Here is a 26,873-nt window from a genome sequence, read left to right on the forward strand (position 1 = left end):
CCACAACAAACATTGCTGTTACTCCGCCAAAGTTAAAGGAAGAACACGACAAAAATCATACATTGCCTAGAAATGCCAGATTGGGTAATTTTGTTTATAAATTATAAATGTTTTCTTTTTGAAATTTATTAACAATATCATAGTATTTTAAAAAGATATTACTTAATTTTATGGATAGGGCCATCATCCATCAGCTTTTACAGCAGTTCTGTAATTTATCATTTGAACATTATAAAGATGTTCAGAAAGACACCTTGGAGGTACAGAAAGTTTTATTTTAAACTAAGTGTAGACAATGTAAAGGGAAATATACTTTATATATTCGCAAATATATTGTCATCTTTAGATATTACCGTATAGCAGGTTATTTTCGGGGTTGTAAAATTTCGCGATTTTCACTGAATAAGGTATACAATTTTTTTTTATCAATACCTTTGCATGTACACTTTAAATTGGCTGTATTTATTTGGCGATTGTGTTCTAGCTGTGAAAATAAGTGAAAATTAAATGAAACCCTGCTATTTTTTATAGAACACTTTAACAAAAGTTATAAGGTGCAAATTTCAATTACATTCACTCAGAGTCATAATACCACTGGTGGTGGACTTATTAAGGATTATGTACCCTTCTGTTGATTCATGCTAAACATATGGAAATTTTATAGAAAATTGATGACTGATAGATATAGGATTATTGCGATGCAGTGCTAGCATTGATTTCCTTAAAACAAGTTTATTAATGTAGTTATTGGTTAAAACAAATAAAAATATGGACCAAATCAGTACACCATTTAGGGTGCGGCTCGACTTTAGTGACTCTGCACAAGGTATTGGGAATTTACAGGTTGGTAAGAACTTCTTGTAAAAAATAAACACTAGCACATCATAGAAAAGCAAGTGAGTAATCTATGTTTCAAATTTATAACAAAATCTCTATTAAAGGCTGTGGATTTTTATAAAAATCTTGGTTTATTTGCCACAAAGTACTCTTTTTCTATTAAATGCGAATGAAACAGTAAATATTAATGCTTTGCATCAAGTTTCCCCTAGTATATGTACAAAATGGCCTGTCTCAATTATTCATTATATCTGAAGTTTTGATACAATTGATGTTTGAAAAATTCGTACAAAAATGGCTACAGAAGGGTTCATAAACCTTAAGTCTCTTGAGGGTATCAGCTGCTTATAAGCCAGTGCATTAGAACTAAAATGATTTATAACATAATTTTCTGAAATACTTAAAACGTTTGGTTCAAGTGTTCTTGATGAAGGTAAATCATTTCATGGTATGACTATTGTATCATCTTAATAAGACTGCAGTTACCTCAGCTTGGGGTGAGTTGTCTTCAAGCATGTCAAGAAAATATTAATTTACAAGGAAATGTTTTTATTTTAATGAATAATACAGAAAAATAATATCCCAATTCTTGAATATTAAATTGGGCTCTATATTTTTGATTTTGATGATACCTGAGTTCTATAAGAGATTGAATTTGACTGAATTTATATAATAAAGATATCTATTTTTCATTGATTGTAAACAATGCATGGATAAAAAGAAAATTATAAGGATGTAAATAGAAACTAGCAGTCTCTGTGCTCTTAGAGCAGGATGAATCACTTATGAGCATGATGAATTGAGTGGTTTTTGTTATTCAAGCTCTTAGCATGATGAATCAAGTGGTTTTTGTTATTCAAGCTCTTATGAGCATGATGAATTGAGTGGTTTTTGTTATTCAAGCTCTTATGAGCATGATGAATCAGTGTTTTTGTTATTCAAGCTCTTATGAGCATGATGAATTGAGTGTTTTTTGTTATTCAAGCTCTTATGAGCATGATGAATTGAGTGGTTTTTGTTATTCTAGCTCTTATGAGCATGATGAATCAGTGTTTTTGTTATTCAAGCTCTTATGAGCATGATGAATTGAGTGGTTTTTGTTATTCAAGCTCTTATGAGCATGATGAATTGAGTGGTTTTTGTTATCTAGCTCTTATGAGCATGATGAATTGAGTGGTTTTTGTTATTCAAGCTCTTATGAGCATGATGAATTGAGTGGTTTTTGTTATTCAAGCTCTTATGAGCATGATGAATTGAGTGGTTTTTGTTATTCAAGCTCTTATGAGCATGATGAATTGAGTGGTGTTTGTTATTCAAGTAATTCAAAGCACTGGGAAAGGTTTATTGGGCAGCTGTTCATGCAGCAACATTCCGACTGTCCTAGGTAAAGGGAGGGTTCAGCCCTCAGAAACATGTTTCACCCTGTCACATTCCTTATGTGTTGTTGCTGATTGCTATCTGCCGTATTTATTTTGTTTGTTAGTTTTAAGCATTATGTAGGTGTTGGTTTTCTCTTTTGAATTGTTTCACATTTGTTGAGCTAGCCTACTGTGCCTTTATAGCTTTCTATACAGTATGGGTTTGCTCATTGATGAAGATGTGAAATGGCATATTTTGAAATTGCCCACATATCAAAGGAAAACTGTGTGTAATGTACTCCTTCTAGAAGTGTTCATAATAATTTCAGACAAAGAAAGAAATGAGATTACTATAACTGATGAATAAAGAATGTTTCGATCATATTTAAAAAAAAAAACGCTTTCTTAAACTTAGTTATCAATAAAATAGATTAAATTTGTTGACTTGATGAAAACTGTAGATGATTAAAAGTTTTATAAAGATTCAAATCTTTCTCCTGAAAATCAATTTGAAATATGATTTAAACAGTAACTTTTTATGTACAACATAGTAACTTAGTTACTGCAGGTTTTATACCTTTTATTAATGCTGGATTCAGCAATGTTAAGTGCAATATTTAATTCACCTTGACCCTAAAATATGTTTTATATTAGTTTTAGTTGATTAATTGATATTGAATGTAAACTAAGTGCTGTGTATCATATAAAGATAAGACACCAACTTAGAATCATGCTGAATATGATCTAGACATTTCCTATAGAGATAATTCATGTGGGGCCTTATCATGTTGACCTATTCCTATGGAATCGTTCTAAGGTTTCATCTTTGACCTATTTGTTGAACATTTCAACTTAAATGTCAAGAAAAAATTCTGAGGAGCAGTGCAAATCTTTCAAGATCAATGCAAGTTTGCTGTCAGCTAGTGTTATTCTTATATAATAATCAGAACTAAAAATAAATTACGCAGCAGTTATGACAAAATTCTTTTCTATGTATTTATCTGTTTACAGTTCAATATCCTTTAACATTATTTCTTGAAGTTTCTTTAAAATCAGGAGAAAATCATTCTTTATAACATATATAATGATAGAACTCTTACCCTTCACATGCTTAATGATTTCATTTGCCCCCTTTTTGTGGCACAATAATCAAAATTGATATTTGTTTCTAGGCAATCATACCCTATCTCCTTATTTTGTATGCTGAATATATGTTATATTGTATGACCTGTGATTCTTATGTTTGTTTGTATATATGGGCATGAAATTCTAATGCCTCGTGAAGAGGAGATGCTATACTCTCTGTCCAACAAGAACCCTTTCATTAACATGAACAATGAATGGCTCAAATGAATGAAAAATACATCACATAATGATCTGGCCCCATTTTAGTTGTTAGCATATTGGTTGACATTTAAAGAACATTTTTGAATAACAGCCTGATTTATCATGGAAATGAAGTGCAACAAAAATGCGTGTTTGCACATGCTTGCATGATAGTTTGAAAGATTATGTGTTCTATAAAAAAAATAACTACACACTGCACCTGTCTTTGATTGCATTATTCAGTTCACATAGGTAGTTTATTTATAGGCTTGAACATTTAATGTTGAAGAGTTATTTCCTTTCGATTAATACTTATGTTTTATATCCAGTGGCAAGTATTACATGGATATAAGAATGAGGACATGTTTAATGACTGGTATGAATATGAACCCTGCTATGGACTAATTTTCAGTTAAGGAAAACAATGCCATCCTACTTTGACATTGCCATAATCTAGTGGCAGATCCAGGGGGGTGGGAGGGTATTTGGGATTGGAACCCCCCCCCCTTTTTGTACGATCCATTCATTTGAATGAGTAAATATGGTTGGAAATCCCCCATTCCCCTGGGTTGGAAACCCCCTCTTTTAAAAATGCCACATATATATTGCCACTAACAATGTATATATCTTTACCATTGACTTATCTTTAAATGACACATTTTTGTTGTCTATAAACCATTTGAACAGTTTTCAAAATCAAAATGTGTGTGGTTTTTGAAGCGTAGATAATCCCATTTCATCTTGACATTAAAAAACTAATGAAAGAGCAATATAATTATGTCATCTTTTTAAAGTAAATAAACCTTGAAACAGCTGATTTCCTGTTTGTAATAGAAATATTAGCCATAACATCTGATACTTGAGGTACTTTCTGTGTCAAGGTTAATTTTTATGGATTTTTACCTGCTACAACTATAAGTAGCACATGCACGGCTCAAAAAATAAGGAAATATTGAACTTTACTACAATTTTTTTAATTTACCACATCTAGTAATCTGACTGATAACAGTGGAACAGTCTTTGAAAAAATATGATAAGAAAGATCATAAACAGTTGAAAAATAATGTGGTTGATTTTAGCACTTTATACACACATTGGCAATTTTTATTTTTAAAAAGAATCAGAAAAAAACGATTTGAAAAATTGAAGACTAAGGCTGTCAAGCATTTATGTATGAAAGAGATGCAAAACGTGGCTCTAAACATTTATACCCCACATTCACATTAACCAGGTTTTACTAAAGAGATACAAATTTTAGTTTGATCTGCATTGTTTTTGTATGATTTTATCTTTGTCATTCCTCCCTTGAGGACCTTAAATGGAATAATACAATTGATTGATCTATTTTTGTGGAGGTTTTTTTACAGTTTTATAAGAAATTTGTTGCATGATACTATTTAGCTCACAGACCCATTGGGGACATTTCAAATGTTTGTCATTGTCTAGATGGCTTTCAGCATGTTGGATAGCAGAATTAGCAATAAACAATTAAAGTGTAAAAACGTTCCCTTGCTGATTGAAATATGCTTCCCTCAAATGCTTCCAATAGTCTCTATTGTTGATTATGTGCATTTCAAGGTTCAGTTTTATATCAATATAAAAGGAACTAAGTAGCTGGCAGGACATTGTTTTTGAGATGTTTACAACCTGGTTTATAGTCAATGTTAGTGCAGACTGTCTGTCTAAAAAAACAAACGGACTCAAGGTCAATATGGTTCTTTCTGGGTAGGCAGGCTACCTCCACCAATGAATAGACTGTCCCCTGATATAATAACCTGATATAAAGAGCACTGAATGTGGCAGTAAACAACAAAAATATTTCAACCATTTAATCAGTCTTATTACTGTCAGAGCAATCTTAGGTTAATTTTCCTAAAAATGCCCTAAACCATTGTGAAAACTATTAACATGCTGATGCACTATTATGCCTTTGGAAGATTTTGATGATGATAAATCTGACTTCAGAATTAATGAAATGGGTTACTCTACTTGATGTATTACAGTTTAGCTAGAATTTGTGATTTGAATATAAATATTCCATCAAGGATGCTGATGTTTGTAAACATGAAACCCCACATAACTACTGATATGGGTCATTGTTTTATGTTCAGGTATCCTGTAGAGTCCATTGATAGGTTCTATGTTGCTACTGAGATAAAACCTTTGATTTCTTGTAAGTTTCTACAAACTTTATGACAGGAGTTATAAAAGTGGAACATTAAGATAATGTTTAACCTCTAGGTCAAGGATTATATTAGAATGTTAATTTCAGCTCTTTGATGTCCGGCATGTGTCAGAATGTATACAGATATCAAACTAAATATGGATATCTCTGCAACTGTTTTGAAATAAAATTCCTTTTTTCTCATAAAATAGCATTGATTTGGTATACATTATCATTAGGGTTCATCAGTTGAGCAAATGATTATTAATGGTATCGAAAAAAATAAATGAATATAAAACAGAAGTTAAGCAGTGATTTTGAATAAAAAGAGATATGGGGAATACATTACATCAATTAGACAGCTATCATTGGACACAAACAAACCAAAAGGACCACATATAAGTCATTAACAAGAGATTAATGTCAAAACAATTTGTCAAGGTTTCTTCTGTTCAGAGTCTTAGAAAAGTAAGCAACTATCAATCTTCTGACATTGCAACTTAATATACTGGGTATGCATTATTATTTGTTGAAGACCCAACTTTTGAAGATTTCATAAGCAAAGGAAAACCACAAATTTTAAATGGTCTGTGAAGTTCAAGTGTTCTTTAGTTGGCTTGTGCAGGCTTTTGCAAACACAATGCAATCACCTATCCATAAACATATAATTTGTCCTCATTTCACCAAAATTAATTTCAATGTTTACAGTATCTTTTAAAATCTTTTGCTGATGGCCATTTTATAAATGGCTAAATGTTATTTTTTTTATCATAAACTTTTGTCTTAAAACAACATTTCTGTTTTGGAGGGAGTTTCAATGATGTAAACCTTCCTCAATTATCAGCTATATATCGAATCTAAGATTGAGAGAAAAAAAAACTGATAAATACATTGAATAGTTACGTGCATGTCAACATGCTAAAATCTATATGTATACGATTTGTCTTTTAACTGGAACAATTTTGCATGATTGTCTTGCACTTTTTAGAATCTTGTAGAACTGGGAGTGAAGCCATTACATAACATATAGTATCAATATCAGGATAAACATATCATCAATTTTATCATCCTGATTATTTCTGTAAAATTATTACTCTCCTTTTTGATAAGCTTGTCATCTATATTATGAAATTGTGAAGCACAAAATTTGAAGTCTGTCAGGAACTGGTACCACAATGATAAAATATGTGTGGAAGGTCTCCAGTGTTAAACTATAAATGATTGGGTAGAAATTGTCAGAGGGTGTTTAATCATCTTTCTTGGCAGGAAGGAAATTATATCTGATGCCTCTCTATTATTGCTGCATCTATTTTAACAGCTGTCAAGTGTGGTTTACTTAGTTTTTGTTTCAGTGTTAATGTCCTACCCCATACATGCCATATTACAATAAAGTCAGTAGATTTAAAACAGTCAGAAATTGAACTGAAATATGAGAAGAGGCTGAAATAGCACTTTCATTATAAACTCTAAAAGTCATTATCATAAGCTCAACTATGTACATGTATGATAAACTTACAAAAAATGTGCTTATATATGTGTTGAAAGTGAAGAGCTAAATGTTTAGGGTCAAATATGAATGGCTTTAATGTCTTAGAGTAGAATATGAATGGCTGAATGTGTAGGGTCAAAGTTGAATGGCTGAATATTTTGGGTCAGATTGGAATGGCTGAATGTTGGGTCAAATATGAATGTCCAAATATTTAGATATGAAATATAAAAGAAAGTCAATGTGTTATAAGCAGTCAGTGAGACAACTCTCTGCAAGAGACCTAATGACATAGAGGTTACAACTATGGGTCACTCACTCACTCACTGTACAGACTCGTCAATGAGCTTAAAAGTCAACCAATGAATAACAGGCTTTTTGACTTTTTTTTATAAGGACAGACACTGTGAGTTTTGTATGTTAATTGGAAAGAAAATAAAACTGTTTCAGAAGCACAAAATGTTTATATACAGTGCTTCTAATATTATTTCTATTCTAATTTAATACTATAATAAAATGATTAGAAAGGAAATATACATCCTCAAAATGTGAATCTGATTGCACAATCTTTGATAACAATCACTCTTGTATTGAACCTTGGAATTGAGGGCAGATGTCACACGATTGAAAGTCATGTGCTACAGGACATAATACATTAGAATCATGGTAAAAGACAGTGTGCTTTTCTTTCTAGGTATATAGGTTAAAAAATTCTACGAATACTTGAAGAACATTTTGATTTGCCTTGTAGGAATTGACTAATCACTCCGTTTTATGTCTGTCTCAAATAAATCTAATAATTTTAGAATTTACATTGGATAATGTAATGGAATTTGTGATTTGATATTTCCCTGAAATGTTACATCTGACATTTCACTTTCCTGATGAATGTACTTTTACAAAAATCAAAGGATATGATTTGCCTTATGTAAAAGGACATGCAATCATGACATTAACCTCTCAAACGGACTTTCTGCTTCAAAATTGATTTTACTAACTTTTCTTTTAACTTTATATGTGTAAATGTCCTCATTAAATATGAAGCAATACAAAGGCCTTGTTTAAGCTGAAGCGCAGGTTAAATTGCAGCATAATTAAGGGTTGTCATGCTACATTGCATGAGTTTGGTAGAAGAGTTACATCATTGTCTGTAGGCTGGTATTGTTTGTTCACTTTATTATAGGCGATCAGGTTTTTCTGGTCATAAATTGTTTGAATGGTAATTAACCAATTTCCATTCTATAGTTTTGTGACCATAAATGTCTCCTATGATCATGATGATTATTCAGTTATTCCATGGTGAGATATTATTAAGTCCATTGTGAGGTATTATAAAGACAAACACAGCAGCTGTAAATGTATCAAATAGCATTATTGGTATATAACTGAATATGAAACATAATATTATGGTTAAACATTTAAAACTATTTACTGTTCTTCATTGACACCTGGGACTAAATAAATGGTCTTAGTCTTGCAACATTTGGTATTTAACTAACTCATTGTGTCCTTCCTGTACTATTTATAGAAAAGTACAACCACTGATACAATAGCAAAGTATGGTAGGATTTCATATCAATAGGTTTATTATTATAAAAAAAAGTGTTATGATTGCCATTGTGACAACTATCCATCATAAACCATCTAATGAATTTGTTGGCAAATTAAGCTTGCTTAAAGTATCTTAGAGCTTGCGTTCAGTAACTGTGAGCATAGGCTTAAAGTATCTTAGAGCTTGCGTTCAGTAACTGTGAGCATAGGCTTAAAGTATCTTAGAGCTTACGTTCAGTAACTGTGAGCATAGGCTTAAAGTATCTTAGAACTTGCGTTCAGTAACTGTGAGCATAGGCTTAAAGTATCTTAGAGCTTGCATTCAGTAACTGTGAGCATAGGCTTAAAGTATCTTAGAGCTTGCGTTCAGTAACTGTGAGCATAGGCTTAAAGTATCTTAGAGCTTGCGTTCAGTAACTGTGAGCATAGGCTTAAAGTATCTTAGAGCTTGCGTTCAGTAACTGTGAGCATAGGCTTAAAGTATCTTAGAGCTTGCGTTCAGTAACTGTGAGCATAGGCTTAAAGTATCTTAGAGCTTGCGTTCAGTAACTGTGAGAATAGGCTAAAGGAATCTTAGAGCTTGCATTCAGTAACTGTGAGCATAGGCATAAAGTGTTTAGTAAGTCTTATGGTTCATCGGTCTGTACATATGTGTCAAAATTGGAATCCATTCTTTTACATTACTTTAATGAAATGTTATGAAACTAATACACAATGCCTATTGTAATATAAGACAGATCAGTTTTGATGAATTACAAGCTGTTTAAACAATGCATTTTCATTATGCACAAGCGATTCGATCAAATTTATAGTCAGTGATAGATATTATGTTGAAAGTTTCTTTAAGGTAAACAGTCAACAGGATAAAGTCAATAGGGAAGTACTTATGCTTTTAAACTCTTTTTTTTTTCAGCACAAATTAAAATATTCAATACCAGAAATTACATCAGTCATATGCTGTTTTTCATTAAATGATTTTTTTTCTATTTTTGGAGCAATGTTATATAGTTAAAATAAATTTTATAAAATATAACTGGTGTGGTATGTCTTTATATTCTATCATTTATTGTGCATTAAAAGACCTATTTATAACAGTTACATACAAACAGACAATTTGAGGGCATCATGCATTCTATCAACCTTCCATAATCCTTTCAATATTGTTTTCTGTTGTATTCTCAGCGACAGATCATTATTGGAGGTGGTATCCTTGGTTAAGATGACTGTTATTATTTGTCCATATTAAAATGTTTATCCATGAGTGTACAATATTCGTTCGTTATTGGTTCACGATATTGAAAAAACTATTATTTATGTTGTAGGTATAGTACATGAAAATCCCAGAATATTATCTGATGGAGAAAGTGAAGAAATCTCAATCACATCCACTCCTGGCAGCAGGGAGGACGTTGTCTCAGCAGTTAGAATGAGGAACCGACAAAGAAGATATAGCCAGGTAGGAGCACCTATGGGTACAGTACACACTGCGGCCCTTTATTGTATGTCCTAAATACACATATAAGCCAGGTAGGAGGACCTATGGGTACACACAGCAGCCCTTTATTGTACAAATTTATGTCCTAAATACACACATTAGCCAGGAGGAGGACCTATGGGTACACACTGCAGCCCTTTATTGTATGTCTTAAATACACCATTAGCCAGGTAGAAGGACCTATGAGTACACACTGCAGCCCTTTATTGTATGTCCTATATACACACATTAGCCAGGAGGAGGACCTATGGGTACACACTGCAGCCCTTTATTGTATGTCCTAAATACACCATTAGCCAGGTAAAAGGACCTATGGGTACACACTGCAGCCCTTTATTGTATGTCCTAAATACACCATTAGCCAGGTAGAAGGACCTATGGGTACACACTGTAGCCCTTTATTGTATGTCCTAAATACACCATTAGCCAGATAGAAGGACCTATGGGTACACACTACAGCCCTCTATTGGATTTCCTTAATATACACAATAAGTGGATTTTTTTTCGAAAATTTTAAACTCACAACATGCACAAAGCAAATATTTTCAAGTCATAATGTCCATTGACTCAATTTACTCTAATGACCCCTGGTCAACTAGGGCAGTTCATTCATAAAATGGAAATTGGAAACTCAATTGAGAACACATTAACTACAAATACAAGTGTAGAGTAATAATAAACAAAATCAAGTGTATAAGTGAACACTGCATCAGTTGTGTACAAACATACTTTAATACATGATATGGTTGAACTTTAAGTTCAATTCTAGTCTTGGATGATTAGAATTGATTACTGATCCCCAGTATGAACCAACAAGTTGTATTTTCCTTAATTTATTGTGAATTTTGATGTGGTTTGTGTTGAAAACACATGGCTAGATATTCAGTAGACCCTTTCCATTGTTTATGGAGTAAAACTAATTGTTTATAATGATATTGTAATTAGTTCTGTCAGGGTTAGGGTCATTTCCTTGGTTAGATCTCTATCAGCATGATCAGTACTAGGAAAACCTCATAATGGGTTATGATGATACACGTATAATATGTTAGGCATATTGTAAAACACAGGCCAATCTTGATTGGATAGACTTATGACAGGCTTATAAAATGGAATAGAATGAAAATCCCACTCTAGAATAATCTGATGAATGGCCCAGTTAGGCACCCATATTGCACATACTGCTGTAATATTATAATGGAGTAAACCTGGTGTTACAAAACACCTACCCATATTTTACAGTATGCCATTGAATCAATAGTTAACAAGAGTAGAATGCAGGAGATTAATGAGGAGTTAACCTTACTTTACCCTCCTACACATTAATTAACAATTCTTTGCATTTTTGTCAATACACAAAATGCCTCGTTTTGTTTTTTCTTGTCAGCTGATTACTGATAATGATAAATTGTTTGTAGTACGATGATATAGATGGTCAGGAAGTACAATGATATAGGTGGTCAAGGATTGATGGTCAATGAATTAGAACTGGTTTGATATTCAGTGTGTAATAATGAAGCAATTCAATTCTTTCCTCTCCGGAAATAGCTTTAGAATCCATCAATGTCCATTAAGACCTTGAAATAATATGTAGATATAAAAAAGAAGATGTGGTATTATTGCCAATGAGACAACTCTCCACAAGAGACAAATGACACAGAAATTATAGCTATAGGTCACCTTACGGTACAGATGTCTTCTAAAGAAAGTAAAAAAAAATAAGTAAAGGATGAAATGAAGTTGTGTTAAGAGATGTGGCGTGATAGCAAATAAAATAACTATTCATAAAGAGCAATTGGCTGGATTGTAAAAAAATACAGGTCACTGGTTAGCCTTCAACATTGAGCAAAGTCAATACCATATAGAAAGCTGTAAAAGGCTCTTGCAATACAAAATATAATAAAGAAACAATTCAACAGAGAAAACCCTGACTAACATTGATATGTTAGTACCATGCAGGTTTATAGTTTTAAATTTTTTCATACTTTTTTGTTTAAGGTCTTAAAAATTATTTTAGAAATGTGAAAACTACTAAAATGGACTCATTTTGTGGACCTTTCCTTGGCATTTTACATTATTTGCTACAAAGACAATAAGACATGTTTATTTTGACAGTTTTCTTTGCACTTTCAAGTATAGTATTTCTGTTTCAATGCCTATAAAATGGTACTACCTGATGTATGTATAAATTTGTGCTTTCTTTTACTTTTGCCTTGATGAAAGCACATAATGCTTCTGAATTAAAAGATCAGGAATTTTCATAAAAATTAAAACAGAGGTAAAACGATCTGATCTAATATTATATTGCAGATTGAAACAACACATTGTCTATAGAGTTAGGAGTATTACCCGCTGTATTTTGAAGCAATAGGACATTGTTTCAATAATCAGTAATGTGACTGCCCTGTTGTTGTGAAGTTTGCACTGCAGCTTTTGTTTAAAACAAATAGAAAGTGCAGAATACCACATGCCATATTTGGAAACTGTTGATTGGATGTTTCCTTTTGCTTCCTTGTTCAGTTGGAATTCCTGTTTCCAGCTGACTTAACTAATTCCTGGAGAAATATTTCAAAAGTAATTTCCTCAACGAACTCTTCTTCTATCTAATAAATTAGGTTAATAAGAATAGTTTTCTGCAGTAAGATTCCACAGTGCTTTCCTAGAATAAAAGTTAAGTTCATATTCCTATTAACTGAAAAACAAACAACTGTCTTATCCTTCAACTTGCAAATTACTTAAGGATTATGTCCAATTCATGATGAGAATTATATAATGTACACAATAAAATGCAACGTTTTCAAATTTCTCCCAATTTAACTGTAATTGCCAAATAAATTTTTGTTGGTTTTATTATTTTTAGGGGACTGGTTCTTGAAGGATCAGTTGTTTATAGTCATTAAAATTTTATAATAAAACTTCTGACTTACAAAAAACCTTAGTACTTTCCTGTATAAGAGCAACCCTGTATTGAAGAAAACATAAGGTTTTTTTAATCAATTAAAATTTTCATTTATCCATGGTTATTTCCATTGAAAAAATAAATTGGCCGTATGAAAGGCAATATGAAAAGTATGAATTTCACAATCTGCAGTACAGTCTGTTTTAACCAGCAAGTCAATTTTCTTTCTTGATCAGGTATTAGAGAAATTATTCTCCACCTCATGATATACACCAATAAGTAAAATATCAAATTTATAAATACTTAGCTATTTTTAAGGTGAATCACTATTTTCATAAATTGTACAATTGGTTTACTGAAGGCTACTTCATTACTGTGAACATTTTGTAAAATGCATAATAGGTGCCAGGATTTAAAATATTTTCATCTATATGAAAAGTATGGATGTTTTCATGCCAAAGAACTAGTTAATCATTCATTATTTTTAGATGCAAGATTGCAGAATCTCTGCTCTATATTGATGTTATATCTTTATAAAATCCTTCATACAAACATTGTATAACACAAATCAGCCGAATCCCTTTTCTTGCATAAATAATTAGATCAACATATCTGACTATCTTTTTATCTAAAGTTATTAAATGAAGAACAATTTTCAAAGTTGTGTTACATCACAGTTGTCATAGAAACCTCGATGGGGATTGATTGGACTTTGTTTCAAAGTTGTAAAATTAGTGAAAATGTGAGAAGTTAAGCGATAGTTAATGTAAGGGACTTGTCCATTATAGATTCTATCCATCTAACTTGATTGATAACAAGAGGTAGAGGTGATTAATTTATACATGAAAAATAGAAACTGTTGGTTTTTTTTAGAGTAATTTCGATCATGTGGGTTAAAAAAATTTTCTTTATGTAAGTCTTGTTGGGTTATTATAACCTTACCTAGTTATTGTAATTGTCCTAAGTACACATTTGAGGGGGCAGGACCTTTTTCGTGACGTCAGGATCAGGTGTTTTCAAGCGTGGGATTCCAGGATTTCTTTTTCGAATTTGGGATGTCTGGATATAATTTTTTCTGAATTCAGGACCTCAGAATTTTATGTTTTTAAGCCCAGGGTTTCGGGATCAGGACCCTCACTTTTAAACAGCCCAGATTTTTGTGTACATTTTTATTACAATGTATTGTGCAATTATGAAATTCAAAAGTTTTGTTTGATTTTTATAATTTTTTTCATTTCCTTAGATTATTCATATTTAATTGTGACAAATTTTGAAGACTGTAAGAATATGAAGAATGACCATATCAAATTATAATGCAGAGGCGGATTTAGGGGGGGGGGGGGGGGGGTAGTGGGCCCGGGCCCCCCCCCCCCTTTTTTGGGAAAAAAATTGGTTGCTTATATAGGGAATCATTGAAGCGTGACTGGAGTGGGCCCCCTCTTAGGTCAGTCAGTGGGCCCCCACTTATGAAAATTTCTGGATCCGCCACTGTAATGATTTATTGTACATGTCCAACTACTAATTTTTTCAATAGAAAACTTTTTTGTGTTGATAAAGATCTCAAAAGCCTGGGTGAAGAAATATGAAACCAATTCTGTCATAATAACTCATTTTTTCTATGAAATGATTGTTAATATAATTCCAATTTCCTGGTTATTGACACACTTAGGGGTTAGATTGAAATAATCAATTCATAGAAGTCTTTGACAAAATAACTGTCAATAACTTAATGGTGGTAGTGCTTGTCGTGGTAAATTATTACTGTGACTGATCTGAAGCCTTTCTTGTTGATTGTCTTGTTTACAGTTTACTTTTGGTACATGTAATACTTTTCAAAATTACACTGTACAGTGTTCTCCCCAAGGCCTTTACATCCATTATACATGTAGTATATATTTGCTTTTAGACATTCAACAAAAAACAATCAATCAATCCATTGATGGTGGGGAACACATGAGTCTTTGATTTTGTCCCAACTTTGTCCCAATTATCGATTCCTTGATTGTTACCTTATTAATGATTATAAGGGTCATCAAGTACACTGAATACATTTTTGTTGGAAGTGAATATTGCTGAAGTAAACTCAATAAACCTATCTTCCTATGCTGTTTAACTATTCTCAAAATAAAAGTAGAGATTTTATTGAATTTTAAGTAGATTGTTTACAAATTTGACTTTAGTTATTTCGTATATCATCTGCAGTAACTGTTTATAGTTTGAACCTTGGCAAAATATTCTTGCAAATAATTGTAAATTGGTTTGGCATCAGAATAAAAGTTAATTTGTATCTCTGGCCTTCTTCAAATGTTGCTTTTAAATTGAAAGTATCTACAGCTGTAACTTTACTGTAAAAATGTAACGTAGATAAATTTAACACAGATGCTTTAATTGTTATTGTTACACAAAGAAGAGATTCATATTTATTAATACCACAAAATATAAAATTTGTCTAGGATTAAAGTTCGTTAGTTAGATTGTGAGTTACCAAAATTTGGAACATTTTAAAGTGATACAATGGGAGTTTCCAATGTCAGACAAATTAAAATGAGTTCTCCTAGGGACCTTAGTATTCCTGAAGACAAAAGATATTTACTTGTTTACAAGGTATGAGCTTTTTAAATTAAACATTTTTATCGTTTCTCTGTTTGAACTGAAGTCATAACATGATGTAGTTACAAATGTGGAAAGGGTCTCCAGGTATTGATCATGTCCTCTGAGATACTTTTAATGCTGTTTGTCTCAACTTCAGACTGCGGATATTGCTTCTTGGAAAATCATATAAAATTCTACTTGATGATGAATTCAAACAGAGGAGAGAACTTTTGTTAGAATTTACAATTAAGGGTCAACTGGTAGGGATTCAATCAATTATTGGGCCATAGTTTCTAGTACAGTTAAACGTTGAACAACATGCAAATGGAAATAAAAAAAAGAGCATTTCTAAAATGAGAAATTCATTTAGTAACAGGGAAATATTTTTTCCTCCAGCTTAATGCCATGAACATTGAAAAAAAAAATCATATTTCACATAACATTTTTCTCAGAAGTGGATGTAATTGGTTAATTATCTTCAAATTCGTAAAATAAAAGTTGTTTTGATTGTGTCTTTTAAATTTGTATAACACTTATTTTTGCCTTTGTGCCTAAGGAAGAATCCATATTGAACAGAAAATATTGATAAAATAAAAACATGTCTATATCAAAGAGCAATCTAATCATATTGAAAGCCAATTAACGGACATGTTATGGACTGTTGTATATTGAAAGGCAATTAACGGACATGTTATGGACTGTTGTATATTGAAAGGCAGTTAACGGACATGCTATGGACTGTTGTATATTGAAGAAGGTCTGTGGTATAAACAATTAACGGACATGTTATGGACTGTTGTATATTGAAAGCCAATTAACGGACATGTTATGGACTGTTGTATATTGAAAGGCAGTTAACGGACATGCTATGGACTGTTGTATATTGAAGAAGGTCTGTGGTATAAACAATTAACGGACATGTTATGGACTGTTGTATATTGAAAGGCAATTAACGGACATGTTATGGACTGTTGTATATTGAAAGGCAGTTAACGGACATGTTATGGACTGTTGTATATTGAAGAAGGTCTGTGGTATAAACAATTAACGGACATGTTATGGACTGTTGTATATTGAAAGGCAGTTAACGGACATGTTATGGACTGTTGTATATTGAAGAAGGTCTGTGGTATAAACAAAAGTGCAACACTTTGGTCAAGTACAAATTCAGACTTTTGAACGACATATTCACTCACTTCAGTTGTAAGTTTGATATTATAAGCAGGTGTTCCCAGGTAATTGATATTTTGTACATGTTGTATATGCAAATTTGATTTAATTTAAATCTATAAATCCAGAATTTATTGATGGTACAGTGGTTTTTGTGAGGAGATGATAAAGCAGTTTTACTGTTATTTAAAGATGATAGTATTCAGAACTTTTTTGTGTAGGTTTTCATATCTTTAAATGTCAAAATATCTAATATACTGTGCCATATTAAGGCCTAGAACTTGGTTTTAAAACCATCCAATCTCATAAATATCACAGTTACTTTTGCTATATAACCCATCAACTGAAGTCTGTCAGAAATTTGTCTACTTAAGAATGAAAGGGGATCATATTAAAAAGCTGTATTCTTATATATAAAATGCATACTAAAACAAACCAGCAACCTTACATACAAGTGATTTTATGTTGCTGTTTCTTTGGTGGTTAAGAGCTGCCATGACAGAGTGGTCGTTCCTCTACCTCTAAGGTAGTGGTTCTCTTGATACCCCCATTTTCTCAACCAAAAAAAGAGGAAAACTATGATATAGCCAAGGTTGCTAAAGCAATGTTTAGCACTAACAGACAAACAATAGTTTAGAAATGTTTAATTTTTTTTCGTTTGATATAATTTATTAATAAGATTGTAAAATATATTTCTACTTCAGTAACTGGCTCATTACTTTGACATATGCTGTACAGTAGGGCAAATATTTGGCCAGCCCTTCCTGAACAAATGGGTACTGAAGGTGTCAAGATATATTTTTTCTTAGATAGTTAATTAGATATAGCTCTAAAGTGGTTTAGTAATGATAAATGGTATCAGTATTATTTTTTTTTGAGATAAATGCAAATATAATTTGAAGAACTGCAGAAAAGGTAGTTAAAATATAATAGGATTGGAAAATATAACCAGATTTAGCAGTACTGTGGGGTCTTGGTGGCCAAGTGGTCTAGTAGTTCTACTACTATTATAACTAGTCAGTCAACACTGTGATTGCGATGATAGTCTGTTGGAAGGGGACAATAAATGGCTGACCCGTGTTAAGAGAGAGCCATATCTCTTGCACGTTAAAGACACCCTTGTAGATTTCGTAAAAGAGTAGGCTAATGCCGCTACAAGGCAGCACTCGCACAAAGTGGAAAGGGATTAATATAAGTTGCAAAACTTGTTTCCCTATCCATTATAAATAAATATGTTTAAACTAATTCAAAACTTTTTTTATTTTGTTTCAGGAGGCAAACAAACGCCTGTCTCTTCCAGCTGATATGCGATTACCAAGCCATAGGTCTAGAACAAACCTAAGTAGTCCTGAAGGTCAGCTGAGTCGACGGTCAAGGAGGAAGTCTCTTGTAAGCATTACTATTTAGTCTTTTAACTAGTTTGAAAACCTTCAAACTATTAGTTGTAGGCCCAATATATTAGTGTTGTCCTTTTTTAGCTCACCTGGCCCGAAGGGCCAAGTGAGCTTTTCTCATCACTTGGCGTCCGTCGTCGGTCGTCGTCCGTCGTCGTCGTCCGTCGTCGTTAACTTTTACAAAAATCTTCTCCTCTGAAACTACTGGGCCAAATCTAACCAAACTTGGCCACAATCATCATTGGGGTATCTAGTTTAAAAAATGTGTGGCGTGACCCGGTCAACCAACCAAGATGGCCGCCACGGCTAAAAATAGAACATAGGGGTAAAATGCAGTTTTTGGCTTATAACTCAAAAACCAAAGCATTTAGAGCAAATCTGACATGGGGTAAAAATGTTTATCAGGTCAAGATCTATCTGCCCTGAAATTTTCAGATGAATCGGTCAATCGGTTGTTGGGTTGCTGCCACTGAATTGGTAATTTTGAAGAAATTTTGCTGTTTTTGGTTATTATCTTGAATATTATTATAGTAAGAGATAAACTGTAAACAGCAATAATGTTCAGCAAAGTAAGATCTACAAATAAGTCAACATGACCAAAATGGTCAGTTGACCCGGGTAGGAGTTATTGCCCTTTATAGTCAATTTTTAACCATTTTTCATTAATTAAAGTAATCTTTTACAAAAATCTTCTCTTCTGAAACTACTTGGCCAAATTAATCCAAACTTGGCCACAATCATCTTTGGGGTATCTAGTTTAAAAAATGTGTGGCGTGACCTGGTCAACCAACCAAGATGGCCGCCACGGCTAAAAATAGAACAAAGGGGTAAAATGCAGTTTTTGGCTTATAACTCAAAAACCAAAGCATTTTGAGGAAATCTGACATTGGATAAAAATGTTTATCAGGTCAAGATCTATCTGCCCTAAAATTTTCAGATGAATCGGTCAATCGGTTGTTGGGTTGCTGCCCCTGAATTGGTAATTTTGAGGAAATTTTGCTGTTTTTGGTTATTATCTTGAATATTATTATAGATAGAGATAAACTGTAAACAGCAATAATGTTCAGCAAAGTAAGATCTACAAATAAGTCAACATGACCAAAATGGTCAGTTGACCCGTTTAGGAGTTATTGCCCTTTATAGTCAATTTTTAACCATTTTTCATTAATTAAAGTAATCTTTTACAAAAATCTTCTCCTCTGAAACTACTTGTCCAAATTAATCCAAACTTGGCCACAATCATCTTTGGGGTATCTAGTTTAAAAAATGTGTGGCGTGACCTGGTCAACCAACCAAGATGGCCGCCACCGCTAAAAATAGAACATAGGGGTAAAATGCAGTTTTTGGCTTATAACTCAAAAACCAAAGCATTTTGAGGAAATCTGACAGGGGATAAAAATGTTTATCAGGTCAAGAACTATCTGCCCTGAAATTTTCAGATGAATCGGTCAATCGGTTGTTGGGTTGCTGCCCCTGAATTGGTAATTTTGAAGAAATTTTGCTGTTTTTGGTTATTATCTTGAATATTATTATAGTTAGAGATAAACTGTAAACAGCAATAATGTTCAGCAAAGTAAGATCTACAAATAAGTCAACATGACCTAAATGGTCAATTGACCCCTTAAGGAGTTATTGCCCTTTATAGTCAATTTTTTACAATTTTCATTAATTTGGTAAATTTATGTAAATTTTTACCAAATATAGTTCTCTGTTACTAATGGGCAAAGTTCATGATAGATATAATTGTAAGAAGCAAAATCGTTCAGTAAAGTAAGAACTTCAAACACATCACCATCACCAAAATACAATTTTGTCATGAATCCATTTGTGTCCTTTGTTTAATATGCACATAGACCAAGGTGAGCGACACAGGCTCTTTAGAGCCTCTAGTTACATTTTGAAAAAATTTGTAAGTGCAATGAAACTTATCTGTTGTTTGGCTATTTATAACTTAAGTATTTATTATCATTTTTAACACATTCTCCATATATTATGATTGTCCTTCAAGAAGAATGTCTTTCATTCTGTCTGACTGTTTCACATTTCTGTCGCATTTTCCCCAGAAACTATAAATAATAGTTACTTGATATTTGGTACCAAGTTTCATATGTGCGACTAAAAGGTCTGTAACATATCAACTTCCTGTTGGCCACATACATATAAAGTTACTAAGCTTTAAGGTTCTTCATATTGATTTACTTGTGAGAAATTTTTGTTATATTCTTTTTAACAGCTACATGAAAGTTGATTTATTTTTGGTACCAGACTTGGTATTGGCAAACTGTAAAGTGTGGCACATACATATCACTGTAGTCTACTTATTGTTTGCCGGGAGTCAGTTTAATCTACTTATTGTTTGCCGGAAGTCAGTTTCACAAAAAAAATAAACACCAAGATTGAGCATAAGGATTCTAAATTGTTCATGACTTACGATCAGTCTAAATTGTTCATGACTTACGATCAATCTAAATTGTTCATGACTTACGATCAATCTAAATTGTTCATGACTTACGATCAATCTTAGTTGTTCATGACTTACGATCAATCTTAGTTGCAGATTTTTTTGTGAAACAGACTCCTGATTTAAAATCCATATCTAGGGGTCCAAAGACAACATTAGGATTAAAACATCTAAGTATTAACCATATACTAGTATGTGGATCATAAAGGGGCTTCTATTATATCCCCTTCCCCCTCTTATTTCACCTCTGGTGAGCCACTACATCTTGATTGTCTAGGTATGTATTTCCAATCTTATGTCAGTTGAGTTACTGGAATACACATATTTTCTTGGTATGTATTTCCAATCTTATGTCAGTTGAGTTACTGGAATACACATATTTTCTTGGTATGTATTTCCAATCTTATGTGAGTTGAGGTACTGGAATACACACATTTTATTTCCAATGCTAGTTTTTCCTTAAAGCTAACCATATTTTAATTTTTAGCTCACCTGGCCCGAAGGGCCAAGTGAGCTTTTCTCATCACTTGGCGACCGTCGTCCGTCGTCGTTAACTTTTACAAAAATCTTCTCCTCTGAAACTACTGGGCAAAATCAGCCAAACTTGGCCACAATCATCATTGGGGTATCTAGTTTAAAAAATGTGTGGCGTGACCCGGTCAACCAACCAAGATGGCCGCCACGGCTAAAAATAGAACATAGGGGTAAAATGCAGTTTTTGGCTTATAACTCAAAAACCAAAGCATTTAGAGCAAATCTGACATGGGGTAAAAATGTTTATCAGGTCAAGATCTATCTGCCCTGAAATTTTCAAATGAATCGGTCAATCAGTTGTTGGGTTGCTGCCCCTGAATTGGTAATTTCGAAGAAATTTTGCTGTTTTTGGTTATTATCTTGAATATTATTATAGTTAGAGATAAACTGTAAACAGCAATAATGTTCAGCAAAGTAAGATCTACAAATAAGTCAGCATGACCAAAATGGTCAGTTGACCCGTTTAGGAGTTATTGCCCTTTATAGTCAATTTTTAACCATTTTTCGTTAATTAAAGTAATCTTTTACAAAAATCTTCTCCTCTGAAACTACTTGGCCAAATTAATCCAAACTTGGCCACAATCATCTTTGGGGTATCTAGTTTAAAAAATGTGTGGCGTGACCTGGTCAACCAACCAAGATGGCCGCCACAGCTAAAAATAGAACAAAGGGGTAAAATGCAGTTTTTGGCTTATAACTCAAAAACCAAAGCATTTTGAGGAAATCTGACAGGGGATAAAAATGTTTATCAGGTCAAGATCTATCTGCCTTAAAATTTTCAGATGAATCGGTCAATCGGTTGTTGGGTTGCTGCCCCTGAATTGGTAATTTTGAGGAAATTTTGCTGTTTTTGGTTATTATCTTGAATATTATTATAGATAGAGATAAACTGTAAACAGCAATAATGCTCAGCAAAATAAGATCTACAAATAAGTCAACATGACCAAAATGGTCAGTTGACCCGTTTAGGAGTTATTGCCCTTTATAGTCAATTTTTAACCATTTTTCGTAAATTAAAGTAATCTTTTACAAAAATCTTCTCCTCTGAAACTACTTGGCCAAATTAATCCAAACTTGGCCACAATCATCTTTGGGGTATCTAGTTTAAAAATTGTGTGGCGTGACCTGGTCAACCAACCAAGATGGCCGCCACCGCTAAAAATAGAACATAGGGGTAAAATGCAGTTTTTGGCTTATAACTCAAAAACCAAAGCATTTTGAGGAAATCTGACAGGGGATATAAATGTTTATCAGGTCAAGAACTATCTGCCCTGAAATTTTCAGATGAATCGGTCAATCGGTTGTTGGGTTGCTGCCCCTGAATTTGTAATTTTGAAGAAATTTTGCTGTTTTTGGTTATTATCTTGAATATTATTATAGTTAGAGATAAACTGTAAACAGCAATAATGTTCAGCAAAGTAAGATCTACAAATAAGTCAACATGACCTAAATGGTCAATTGACCCCGGAGTTATTGCCCTTTATAGTCAATTTTTAACAATTTTCATTAATTTGGTAAATTTATGTAAATTTTTACCAAATATAGTTCTCTGTTACTAATGGGCAAAGTTCATGATAGATATAATTGTAAGAAGCAAAATCGTTCAGTAAAGTAAGAACTTCAAACACATCACCATCACCAAAATACAATTTTGTCATGAATACATTTGTGTCCTTTGTTTAATATGCACATAGACCAAGGTGAGCGACACAGGCTCTTTAGAGCCTCTAGTTTAATTATTTGTCAATAAGATATTAGTGTAAATGCACTCATGAAGGTCTCTGAATCATAAGAATAAAACTATGAAGACCATGATCCTACTTTTTCAAGGCCACCCCATCAAGGCATGACTTAAAGATGCTTTATTTACATTCAGAAAGGTAAAGGATGCTTATCAGTGCATGCGGGAAGATGCTGCACATGTTATCCTTTATATAAACAATTTATTTAAATTTAGATTATGTAATTCATGAATTGTTATTTATTTTTAAACTGTTGGGAAGTAATCAAAAATGTTAAAATTACAATTATATAAAATATTTCCATAGAGGATGTTTACATGCAACAACTATTTCATGGATCACTAGTTTATAAATGATATGTACTTTTACTTCCTCATTATCTCATTTACTAAGCATCCATCTTTCAATAACATAAGAATTGGCTTCTTCTCCACAAAGCAACCTCTCATTCAATAATATTAGCAATATTGGCTTCTTCTCCGCTAAACAACCAGCACTTATAGGATTAAGAGTAAAAACTGGTTGGCTCAGACTCAGATGAATGTGTCCAGTTGGTGACATATAAAAAAGAAGATGTAGTATGATTTCCAATGAGACAACCATACCCGTAGCCAGGGGGGTTCGGGGGTTTCGTCCGAATCCCCCCTTGAAATCAAATAAGCACTGTTCAAGTCAACGTTTTGTTCAAATTGTGACTGTTAAAGTCGAGTTCATGAGTCCAACAAACCCCTCTTTGGAAATTCCTGGCTACGGGCCTGATAACTCCACAAGAGACCAAAATGACACAGAAATTAGGTTACTGTATGGCCTTCAACAATGAGCAAGCCTTTACTGCATGACCAAAATGACACAGAAATTAGGTCACTGTATGGCCTTCAACAATGAGCAAGCCCATACTGCATGACCAAAATGACACAGAAATTAGGTCACTGTAAGACCTTCAACAATGAGCAAGCCCATACTGCATGACCAAAATGACACAGAAATTAGGTCACTGTATGGCCTTCAACAATGAGCAAGCCCATACTGCATGACCAAAATGACACAGAAATTAGGTCACTGTATGGCCTTCAACAATGAGCAAGCCCAAACTGCATGACCAAAATGACACAGAAATTAGGTCACTGAATGGCCTTCAACAATAAGCAAGCCCATACTGTATAGTCAGCTATAAAAGGCCCTGAAATGTCTTTGACCTCGTGAATTAGCACTGTAAAAATATGTCTAGAAATGTTGATCTAGTATAAAGCAGGTTGTATATTCATAGTACATTAGCATTTCATCATCCTGAATATACATTTAATTTGCTGCTTGACATTTAGTAGCCAATAAAATGGTCCTATTAAATCAAACATGATTTCTGGCTGTGTTGAAGACCCATTGGTGGCCTTCTGCTGTTTCTGCTCTTTAGTCAGTTGTTGACTCAGATACATTCCCCATTTCTATTCTCAATGGTAGGGACTACTGGTAATACCCATAATATATTGAAGGTAAACTTTAAGGTTTACCTATTTGGTAAAATGAAAATAAGTAATTTTTTGATTTTCTTTTCTTCTTGAAGTACAAAGTGAAATATATTCAAATTGTATAAGTATGTTTTTTGGTTGGCATGCATTAGAATCAAATAACTTTTTCATCTCTGAAATTCTTGGCCAATATTGATTGAACTTGGCAGAGGCAACTGTAAAAAGTTTTATATCAGGCACTCATTTAGTTAAGTTCAATCAAAAATGTGACCACCTAAGAATGCAAAATTTCCCCAAAGATTTATTTTTATATTCATTTCCAATGTCATGAATGTTATGTCTTTTCATTAAAGCTGTGGTTAAATAAACTCCCCCAGTCAATCCTGTGTTCAGTTCATTCATAGGTGTCTATAAATGATTACCATCATCAAAATTGATTGAAATAACCGCATTTTATGTAGAAGATGGGAGAAAATTGGGACAGGCTAAATTAAAATCTATAGGAAAGATTGCCAAATAATAAAATGTGTGGTGTTGTTATATAATTGAGAACAGACTTGTAGAAAGGCAGAACCAAAGCAAACAGGAAGTCAAGTAATTTAACTCCATTCAGAGGTTATCTTTTAAAGTGGTTAGTTTGAGAGATAAACTCTGTTGATGGCTTGATGGTGTTTTTAAAATAAGACAAGATTAACAAATTTATTATGTTTTGATGCTAAACGAAAAACAGATTGAAGTTTTTATCTGTATAGCTTAAGGGTTTCAGATATTAAAATGATTCAAGTTAAAGACAGGCGGTAGAAAATGCTTTTAGTGAATGTATCAAATATTTATCATGGCAATAGTTGTATAAAATGTGCAAGTTAGTCGTAATAGTCTTATAAAAAAGCACTAAATATTTAACAGTGTACTGTTGTCAGTATCAGATGTGGATTTAGGTGGTGGGTTAGGGTGACTCCCCTCCCCTTTTGTGGGGAAAATTTGATTCATTATATAGGGAATCATAGAAGCATGACTGGAGTGGGCCACCTCTTAAGCAGTCAGTGGGCCCCCCTTATGAAAATTTCTAGATCCACCACTGATTTCAGTCTCTTAGAAAAAGTAGTTTCCTTTTCCAATTGTCATTTATTTTGGTCACATGATTTTAGATATTTATTTTCTTGACTTTACTGTGAAATTTTTGTCATGAACACTGATGATTGTGGACTTAAATATATCCTTTTTATCCAAACCTGTTTACACAATGTAAACGTGGTGGATCCAAAAAAATAATTGAGAATTCAAGATCAACCTTGCTTGTACTAATGTTAACAACAACTGATTTTTTTTTTAAATCAGTTCACTTTTGTACAAGTACAAACAGTGTTTAACATTACTGACTTGCAAAAGTCTTACAAGAAACAGAAAATATTGGCCTTAGGTGTCAAATATCCTGCTCTTGCACTCTTTCCTGTGTTATATACTAAATGCAATCCTTAACGATAATTGATAACACTTCTATGTTAGGAAGATAACAGAAACAACTTATGACATTTAGGATAACACAACCTAAAAAAAGACAAATAATGGTATAAAATTAGACTCATACACATGTGCAAATATAGAACCAAAAACAATTGTAAAACTTCATCGTAAACAATCCAAACTCTCATACAAACCAGAAGTGATGATATTAATTAGAAAAACAAATAAACAAAATACAGTGTTAATGATTAAAGATACAAAACAAAAATCTAATTACAAAGAAATATCTCAAAATTATTTTCATGCATTAGAGAAATGAAGGTAATTTTTTGCTTCATTAGTTTAGTAAATCACCAATTAACATTGATCATTGCTCCCATGCATAATTGCCTTTTATCAAACACTATCTGCATTACATAACAAACCTATTGTATAATTTATTTTATTTATTTGAAATAGAGCATAATTATTGACTTCCTTTAATTACTCATTTTCCACAATTTATTTTTTGGTGCATCTTTTTCACTAAAAAAGCAATTATAGGAATCACATGTAAAAAATGGTTGTTATTTCTTGTGAAGAAAATGAACATGACCATATAACTGTTTTCTATTTGCAGTCTGAAATTGGATTTGGAAAGATAGAATCCTACACGAAATTAGACAAATTAGGAGAGGTATGGTTACTGTAAATTAATACATGTTTATGATACAGAAATCTCATTTGTTATCACCAAGTTCTTGGTAATCACTTGCTGACTGGTAACAATAGTAATCCTGTAGATTTAACTGAGAAAATACAGAGGTTACAGAAGATTCTTAATTGTTTTCAGTTAGAGACATGATTGAAATACATTCAAACAAAATAAAATTTTGATTACATTTCCCTACATATAAAAAAGAAAATGTGGTAAGATTTCCAATGAGACAACTTTTCA

The 26,873-nt window shown here is 32.7% G+C and overlaps 1 long non-coding RNA gene across 1 annotated transcript; it reads left to right on the forward strand.

The window, feature by feature from the left end:
- On the forward strand, positions 1–26,614 carry LOC139505624 (uncharacterized). Its single transcript, XR_011659799.1, has 4 exons — positions 1–84; positions 10,045–10,178; positions 18,148–18,264; positions 26,556–26,614. It is a non-coding gene; the product is annotated as an uncharacterized lncRNA (long non-coding RNA).
- The last annotated feature ends 259 nt before the right edge of the window (positions 26,615–26,873 follow it).

Source organism: Mytilus edulis, unplaced genomic scaffold, assembly GCF_963676685.1.
Source record: "Mytilus edulis unplaced genomic scaffold, xbMytEdul2.2 SCAFFOLD_649, whole genome shotgun sequence".
Taxonomy (NCBI): Eukaryota; Metazoa; Mollusca; class Bivalvia; order Mytilida; family Mytilidae; genus Mytilus; species Mytilus edulis.